The following is a 9,907-nucleotide window of genomic DNA, read 5'->3' on the forward strand; positions in this document are numbered from 1 at the left end:
ATGGCGGCCATTGGCGGGTGTGTTACCTCGGTGACGTCACGTTCTGACGTCATCGCTAAAAGACCGATAAACAGAAAGGCGTTTAATTTGCCAAAATTCACCCATTTAGAGTTCGGAAATCGGTTAAAAAAATACATGGTCTTTTTTCTGCAGCATAAAGGTATATATTGATGCTTGCATAGGTTTGGTGATAATGTTCCCCTTTAACAGAAGCAAAACTGTAAAAAAGAGAAGCGAAAACTGTAAAAACAAAAGCAAAAACTGTAAAAAAAAGAAAGAAACTAAAACAGTAAAACAATGATATGAAAACAGAAAAAAAGAAAAGTAAAAAAAAAACAGTCATTCCACATTCCAGCAATTTCTACGGAAATTACTTAATCTAGTAAACTTTTATACAAATATTTAGGAGCAAAACACTGGCAGTAAGATTTGCTATCAGAAACAAAAATGGCATTGTAGAAACTAATTTTGGCAAAAAATCCATAAAAATATTGACGTTTTTATTTTTATCATGACATGCTTTCAATGCCAATCGTCATATTTTGTACACTGTTATTGATTTGTGTGTTTAATAGGTTTTTATTTTGCCATTTTTCTTTTTCCACATTCACTTCTGTTTTTAACATTTTCAAATTAATGGCAGTGTTTTGACATGGAAGAACAAAAAAAAATAAAAAATTAATATATAAAAAATAAAAAAAGGTCGCACTAGGCTAACGTCGGCCTAGTCAGGTTGACGCTCCTGCGCAGGCGCAAAACGCGATCGCTACATGCTTACAAGTTACAACAAAACTGCTTCTGGTTAAATTTGTTGTAAGCCCTGCCTTTCCATGTCAAAACACTGCCATTAATTTGAAAATGTAAAAAAAAAAAAAGACAAAACGAACGTCAATAAAGAAAAGTTGAAATTAAAAACCTGTGAAACACACAAACAATAAAAATTTACAAAAATATGAATATTGGTTGCTGGAGCCAAATGTCCTTATTTGTTCATATTGTTTATTTAATTTTCTTTAATTGATTGCTGGCCTCAACCCAGAGGGAATTTCCTTTTTTGGTGGATTGCTCCGCCCACTTCCTGTTAAATATAGGGAAGTGTTGACAGGGAGGGGACTGTTGATACGGGGTGGTTACCATGGTAGCCTCTTTTAAATTGGGTCCTGGTGTGAGCACGGAAGGGCGATTGGAAGACAAACAGTTTTAAACCGTGTCGTGCCGTGCCGTTAAATTGACGTGCCGTGACTTGTCGTGCCAATGCAGTAATAATGTGCCATTCAAGGTCAGCATACCTTTTGTTATATAGCCTCCATTTTGATGTAATTTTGATAGCATAAAATAAACGGATTGTCATATCCAAACTACAGTACTGGACATTCTATCATTTACACGCGTCAAACTGGTCAACACAGTCTCCCTCAGTATAAGCCCAAAGGTAAAGGCTGTACATTGGTATCAAAAACATTTCATAATACAATGTCTTTTTTTTTCCCCGTACAAATTCCCGGTCTTTTTGAAATTTGCAGGATTTCCGAAATTCTCAATTCAAACTGTTACTGTTACTATGTCAACATTTTTCAACCAATTATAACCAAGCCCGATAGAGGCGCTGGGACAGTTGTTGGCGGAGGTTTCCACGGCCAACCAAAAGCAGATGGAAGCAATGCAGACGCAAATTGCGCAGCAAAATCAGATCCTGCGAGCCATGATGGAGAGGGCCGGAGCAGGGACGTCATCTGCGGCACCGAGGCCTTCATTAGCAACGGTGGGGATGCACAGAATGGCGGAGTCAGAAGATCCGCAGACGTACATAGACATGTTCGAGGCCACGGCGGGAGCATGCACGTGGCCTGAGGAGGAATGGGCAGTACGGCTGCTCCCGCTGCTGGCGGGAGAGGCGAAGCGAGCGGCACTCAGCCTACCACCTGACTCCAGGGTAAGATACCGGGACTTGAGACGCGCAGTGCTGGACCGGACGGGAGGATCCAAAGATGATCACAGGCGCCGGTTCCGGGCAATGCGACTCGGCCCGGAGGAGCGGCCTTTCGCCTTGGGCCAACAACTCAGAGACGTGGCGACCTGATGGCTACAACCCGGGCAGGTGCAGGAGGTGATGGAAGAAGTGATCCTGGAGCAATTCATGGAAGCAATCCCGGCACGGACCTCAGCGTGGGTCCGATATCACCGCCCACAAGACCTGGCCGCGGCGGTGGCCCTAGCGGAGGACCATCTGGCAGTACACAGAAAGGGGGAAAAAGCTACGGAAGCGGGGGAGCGCCCAGTTACAGCACCGCGCAGGATGCGCGCAGCCGGGGGATGGAGGCCAGCAATGGACAAAACTCAGAAACACTCAGCCTGTTTTTTCTCCTCCTCAGAACCCGGCCGCCATGGACGCTGTGTCTCCCCCGTAAAACGGCTCCTCGAATGCCTGGGCAGGTGTACTGGAGGTGTGGACGGCTTGGACACCTGCAGCGGGAATGTCCTAGCATGGAGGCGAGACAGGTGATCCGGGTCGTCGACCCTGCGGCGCCCTCCCCCGGGCCAGGAGACGTACTATGTACCGGTAAGGATACAAGGGAGTATACACCGGGCGATGGTGGATTCGGGCTGAGAGCAGTCCATGATCCACCATGGCTGTAAATTCGCGCCTGGCGCACCCCTTAATCTTGGGAATTAATTGGTCGGGATTTAATGGGTTAATAGAGCAGTGCGCAGGGGTGCGTTCACGACCGGTAGGGAAAAGGGATATCCGCGCTGTTCTCATCGCCGACGCGAGATCATCCGACGCTGACGGGGGGGAGAGGGAAGGGGAGATGGCGGGGGCTTCTCAGGAAGTCCCCCCGGCTCCCCAATGGCGCCCCGTGGATGATTCTCCACTCGAGCAGTCTCGAGATGACACTCTGCGCGCGACCTGGGACCAAGTGATTTCAATTGATGGGCAGCGGGTTCGCCCGGGGATAGCGCAGGACTTCCCTCACTTTGCATTGATTAGGTACAGATTGTATAGAGTGAGTCGTGACACTCAGACAGGGGAGGAAATCACCCAATTGTTGGTGCCGAAAAAACGTCGGGAAATGATTTTCCAGGCGGGACATTTTAATCCCATGGGGTATAATAAAACACTTAATCGGATAATGGCCCGGTTCTATTGGCCAGGCATTCGAGCAGATGTGCGCCGCTGGTGTGCGGCCTGTCCGGATTGTCAGCTAGTTAATCCCGCGGCCACCCCTAGGGCTCTTTTGCGGCCATTAGCACTAATAGAGGTCCCATTCGAACGTATTGGGATGGACCTCGTCGGGCCATTTCATCTGAGCACCCAGGGATATCGCTTTGCGCTAGTCCTGGTGGATTACGCAACGCGCTATCCCGAAGCAGTACCACTGCGCTCTATTTTTGCAAAGAGTGTAGCACAGGCACTGTTTCAAGTTATCTCCCGAGTTGGAATCCCGAAAGAGATTCTAACTGACCAGGGCACGTCCTTTATGTCACGCACGTTAAAGGAGCTGTACGGTTTATTGGGGATCAAGTCTATTCGGACTAGCATTTACCACCCGCAGACAGATGGGTTGGTGGAGCGGATGAATAGAACTTTGAAATCCATGATTCGGAAGTTCGTACACGAGGACAAACCAAATTGGCATAAATAGTTGCATCCCCTGTTATTTGCAGTGCGGGAGGTTCCCCAGGCCTCAACAGGATTTTCTTCATTTGAGCTATTGTTCGGCAGGAAGCCGCGTGGGGTACTGGACCTAGTTAAAGAAAGCTGGGAGGAAGGTCCAAACCCCAGTAAAAATGAAATTCAGTACGTCATGGACTTGAGAGCAAAACTCCACACATTAGGGCACTTGTCACGTGAGAATTTGCTCCAAGCTCAAGAACGTCAACAGCGCCTGTATATCAAGGGGGCGCAACTTAGACAATTTTCACCGGGAGAAAAAGTACTTATATTACTCCCAACATCCAGCTCCAAATTACTCGCCAAGTGGCAAGGACCCTTTGTGGTCACACGACGAGTAGGTGACGTGGATTACGAGGTTAGGCGGTCTGACCGGGGTGGGGCAACACAAATATACCACCTCAACCTACTGAAAGGTTGGAGGGAAGCGGAGCCCGTCTCCATGGTAACGGCGATAGCGGAGAACGAGGAGCTGGGGCCGGAGGTTCCCCCCTCCTCCCGGCCCTTCCTTCTCCGCTGTGATAATCATCAGACGCCGTCACAGAAAGCAGATGTGGCCAATTTACAGCAACATTTTGCTGACGTTTTCTCCCCCCTGCCAGGCCGCACGAACCTCACCCAACATCACATAGAGACCAGCACAGGCGTGACGGTGAGGTCTCGGCCCTATAGACTGCCCAAACACAAGTGCAAAGTAGTTCGGGAAGAACTAAAAGCCATGCTGGAATTTGGAGTGATAGAAGAGTCACACAGTGCATGGTGCAGTCCCATAGTTCTGGTAGGGAAGAAAGATCGGTCTGTGCGGTTCTGTGTGGACTACCTTGAGGTGTCACGTTTTGATGCCTACCCGATGCCCCGGGTCGATGAGCTCCTAGACCATTTGGGCACTGCTCGTTTTTTTACGACACTGGATTTAACTAAGGGTTACTGGCAGATTCCCTTGTCTCCAGAGTCTAAGGAAAAAAACGGCATTCTCCACTCCGGAAGGTTTGTACCAATTTGTGACCCTTCCGTTCGGCTTGTTCGGTGCGCCCGCCACTTTTCAGAGACTCATGGACTGGGTACTGCGTCTCCACGCGGCATATGCTGCCGCCTATCTGGATGAAGTCATCATCCAGGGGAACAACTGGGCGGAGCATATGCAGAGGGTGGGGGCGGTACTCGAGTCCCTGAGGCGGGCGGGGCTCACCGCCAACCCGGCGAAGTGCGCGGTTGGCCGGAGGGAGGTACAGTATCTGGGGTACCACTTGGGGGAAGGTCAGGTTCGGCCTCAGATAGACAAAACCGCGGCAGTTGCGGCCTGCCCGACCCCGAAGACAAAAAAAGAGGTGAGGCAGTTTTTGGGGCTGGTGGGCTACTACCGGAGGTTTGTCCCCCGGTTTGCGGACCTGACCAGCCCACCAACTGACCTCACCCGAAAAGGTGCTCCCGATCTGGTCCAGTAGACGGAGCAGTGCCAGCAGGCATTCGAGAAGGTGAGGAAAGCACTTTGCGAGGAGCTGGTACTGCACATGCCTGATTTTTCCCTCCCATTTTGTTTGCAGGCAGACGCGTCGGGCAGAGGACTGGGAGCTGTTTTATCCCAGCAGAAGGAGGGTATCGACCACCCCATCCTATACATCAGCAGAAAGCTGTCCGAACGAGAAAGCCGGTATAGCACGGTGGAGAGGGAGTGCCTTGCTATCCGGTGGGCGGTCGGTGCCCTCCAGTACTACCTGCTGGGACGCCCGTTCAGCCTCTGCTCGGAGCACAAGCCTCTCCAGTGGCTCCACCGCCTGAAAGATGCCAACGCGCGGATAACCCGTTGGTATCTAGCTTTACAAACCTACCATTTCAGAGTGGTCCATAGGCCGGGGGTGCAGATGGCTGTGGCGGACTTTCTCTCCCGCTCTCATGCGGGGGCGGGGGTGGGTGGGTGGGGGGGGGGGGAGTAAGCGTGGCCGGACGACGTCCCGGCCTAAGTCTGGCGATGGAGGTATGTGGAGGAGGATTGTGATTAGCGCACTGTTAGAGTGGAAGTCAGCGACCCCGTCTGAGTTACTGGAGACAGTGCACCCTCAGACGGGGGCGTGGCATGTGCTGGCTGAGAGACACAGCTGTCAGATGATTAGTTGGCGCAGGTGGTACGTGTTAGACTAATCATCTGTTGTCCTTAAAAGTGAGCGGCCGGGTGCACCAGTGCAGTGCAGACTGGAGAGACGGAGAAGTCAAGAGAACTGTGCAAGACAAAACTGAGCGACTGAAAAGTGGCTACTGACCTGTATTGCAAATTGTGGGATTAAAAACTTCTTTCAACCCGAGCAACTGGCTTCCAGCGGACCTATGTGAGTAGAAAGCTTACACTACCATTTTCCAAATTTCTGGTTTTCCAAAGCCCTATTTTCATTTCTTCCTGGAAAGTTTTCACAGTCCAAATTTTTCAACCAATTCCAACCATTCCACTATCGAACCATTCCTCTTAATTGGGACAACAAAAGTTATCTTATTTTTTTGGGGGGGGTAGGGGGGGGGGGGAAATCCTGACCTTCCTGAATTTTTCAGGAATTCTGAAAACCCATTTTCAATTCAAACTGTTACTATGTCAACATTTTTCAACCGATTATAAAAATCCCAAAACCAACCCATTCATGTCATCTAAGACAATTGTGCTAGTATCAATATTTGCAAAAAGATCTCGGTTTTCCCAAAATTCCCAAATTTCCAGGAAATACCCATTCAAGTGAATGGAAATTGTATTAGTTCTCCAGTGCCTAAAATGTTGCATCGTTTTTTTTACTTGATTCCCACCTTTCAAACACACACTACTTTGCGACATATCAAACACAAAATGTTATGATCTGCTCCCCGGATCATATTTTGATTTAGGTTTTTGAGTCTCTTTTTTTTCTGTTTGTTTTGGACTCTTTCGGTTCCTGGTTGTACTTCCTTGTTTAGTCTGTTACCATAGTTACACATTAGTTTCACCTGCCCCTTGCTTTTGACGCGCACCTGTTTTCTGATTGATGTCCTTATTTAAAACTGCCTTTTTGTTGATTCAGCCTTGCTTCTTAGTTTGTGTTTCACAACAGTGACGACTCTGATTCCGATCCTGTAATCCTGTTCGCAACCAGCTAGCTCCCACGCTACATTTTTTGTTTTTTTCTAGCTCCAATGCTAGTTCTGTTAGTTTTGCCTTTTGTGCCTTGTGCAAGTTTTTCTGTTTCATAGCCTGTTTTATTTGTTAAATAAATCAGTATTTCTTACCTTCACGCTGTGTTTGAAGCCCGACTGCATCTCTGAGAGAATGGCCCGCATCACCAAGATGCCACGTAATCGTCACAGTAGGAAGCAAACAGAAAAAAGTTATTTCGCTGCTGGCTTTTCGGAGGTCGACGAAGGAACGTGGGCTGTACTCCAAGCGATGGAGGCTGAGACGCTACGCTGCGCGCCAGGTGAAGAAATTATTTGGGGACCTTGAGGTTTCCTGGTCCTGTTCAACTCCACCTGGTCCGGTAATGTCCCCTCTCAATTCGCTCGCAACTCGTCAGCGAAGGCGGAAGTCGCAGAAGAAGGCTTCGCCTCGTGACAGAGACGCTCCAACCCCGCTAACCTTCCCTCCGGAACACAGCCAAGTACAAGCCGTCCAGGATTCCCCTCAGGTGTCTGGTAATACTTTGTTCCATTTTCCAAACACTCCTCCGGCTGGTCTGTCAATCACAGAGACAGCAGCTATTACGTCACTCCGTTGACGCCCCCCGATTACGTTCTCCCGCCCACGTTTGATGACAGCAGTGATGAAGAATTTTTTTTAAATTCGTTCCCTCAGTCATCCACAGAAGACATTTATGCTAGGATCAAACTTTATCAGGACAATTTTATTAATTGCAGGTCTAATCAATCCCAGTCACCTGAATTTAGGACTCCGCCCCTAAGGACAAACCCCGCCCACGTCAATGGCCATTCCCAATAAACCTCAGGTGGTGGTTGAGAGAAGACTTTTTGAAAAATCGAGAGGGGAGGGGTCTACCCCCCTCCTGACCTCCCTTCCCCCACCCCTAAAGACAATTCCAGACCACGGGGAGCGTGGGGGGGGGGGGGGGCTGTGCTACCACTGTATCACAGCTGTGCCCAGCCAAGCCGCAACCTCCGGCGAGGCCACCACCACCCGTATTTCGGCCCTCCAAACTGCAACCCCCTTCTAGACCACCTCCACCTGCACCACAGCTAGCTGCACCACGGCTAGCACCTGTAGCTAGTCCAAGTCCTAGTCCAAGTCCAAGCACTAGTCCAAGCCCTAGTCCAAGTCTTAGTCTTAGTCCAAGTCCCAATCCTAGTCCTAGTCCAAGTCCAAATCCAAATCCAAGTCCAAGTCCAAGTCCTAGTCTAGTCCTAGTCCTAATCCTAGTCCAAGTCCAAATCCAAATCCTAGTCCTATTCCCAGTCTGGTTTTCACACCAACACCTGACCCAGGTCTGGATCTCACTCTAGCACCTGTTACAAGGCTGGATCTCACTCCAGCACCTGTCCCTAGGCTGGATCCCACTCCAGCACCTGTCCCTAGGCTGGATCCCACTCTAGCACCTGACCCTAGGCTGGATCCCACTCCAGCACCTGACCCTATGCTGGACCCCACTCCAAAACCTGATCCAAGGCCGGATCCCACTACAGCACCTGATCGAAGGCTGGATCCCACTCCAGCACCTGATCCAAGGCTGGATCCCACTCCAGCACCTGATCCAAGGCTGGATCCCACTCAAGCACCTGACCCAAGGCTGGATCACACTCCAGCGCCTGATCCAAGGCTGGATCCCACTCCACCACCTGATCCAAGGCTGGATCCCACTTTACCACCTGACCCAAGGCTGGACCCCACTCCCGCACCTGACCCAAGGCTGGATTCCACTCCAGCACCTGTTCCCACGACGACGACAACGACTTTTACCTGTGAACACGACGACGACGACTCCGCCGGTTTACACGACGACGCCTGTTTCCATGATGACAACGCCGCCGTCTGTTTCCACGACGACGACGACTGCTTCCTTGAAGACGTCTCAGCGACCTCGAGCTGGCCTTACACGCCAAGCTTCACCGCCTGCTTCGTCTGCTGCACCCGCGCCTGTTTTGTCTGCTTCACCCCCACCTGTCTCGGCCGCTGCAGCGTCCACACCTGACTCGTCCGCTGCTTCCAAGCCTGCCACGATGACGGCGCCGAAGCGCCCACCTCCACGTCCGTGGCCGTGCCCCGGTCATCCACCTCGCAAAGTGCACCCACCTCCCCGTCGACCACGGATGTGGCCTTTCCGAGGTTGCCCGCCTGGACAATTGCGGTAGCGGTGTTCCATTCGTCGCCGCACTTGTCCCCTTGTGGATTCGGTGACATGGCGACCCTCCGCCATGTCCTCCCTCCGCCCTCCCTTGACTCATGTACTGTGTTATAGTTGGGGGGGTTTCAAATTATTTTCTGGGACATCTGGAATCCGTCGTCCCTTAAGGGGGGGGGTTATGTTATGATCCGCTGCCTGGATCATATTTTGATTTAGGTTTTTGAGTCTTTTTGTGTTTTCTGTTTGTTTTGGACTCTTTCGGTTCCTGGTTGTACTTCCTTGTTTAGTCTGTTACCATAGTTACGCATTAGTTTCACCTGCCCCTTTCTTTTGACGCGCACATGTTTTCTGATTGCTGTCCTTATTTAAGCCTGCATTTTCCATTGATTCAGCCTTGCTTCCTAGTTTGTGTTTCACAACAGTGACGACTCTGATTCCGATCCTGTATTCCTTTTCGCAACCAGCTAGCTTCCAAGCTAAGTCTTTTGTTTTTTTCTAGCGCCCATGCTAGTTCTGTTGGGTTTGCCTTTTGTGCCTTGTGCAAGGTTTTCTGTTTCATAGCCTGTTTTATTTGTAAAACAAATCAGAATTTATTACCTTCACGCTGTGTCCGAAGCCTGACTGCATCTCTGAGAGAACGACCCGTATCACCAAGATGCCACGTAATCGTCACACAAAACATGTTTTCCCTTTCCCAAAATCACCGCTCTTCTCGAAAATTTCCAGGAGTTTCGAAATCCTCAATTCAAACTGTTACTATGTCAACATTTTACGACCGATTATAACAATTCCAGCACCAACCCATTGATATCATCTAGGATAATTGTGCTAGTATAAATACTTCCAAAGAATTTTCAATTCTCCCGAAATTCCCACATTTCCTGGAAATTCCAATTCAAATGAATGGACATTATATTATAGTTCTACA

At 49.7% G+C, this 9,907-nt stretch overlaps 1 protein-coding gene across 3 annotated transcripts in view; it reads right to left on the bottom strand.

Moving 5' to 3' along the window:
• Nucleotides 1-9,907, bottom strand: part of padi2 (peptidyl arginine deiminase, type II) — a 69,640-nt gene that overhangs the window by 40,108 nt on the left and 19,625 nt on the right. The gene's annotated exons all lie outside the window — the stretch shown is intronic.

This window comes from Nerophis ophidion, linkage group LG02, assembly GCF_033978795.1.
Source record: "Nerophis ophidion isolate RoL-2023_Sa linkage group LG02, RoL_Noph_v1.0, whole genome shotgun sequence".
Classification (NCBI taxonomy): Eukaryota; Metazoa; Chordata; class Actinopteri; order Syngnathiformes; family Syngnathidae; genus Nerophis; species Nerophis ophidion.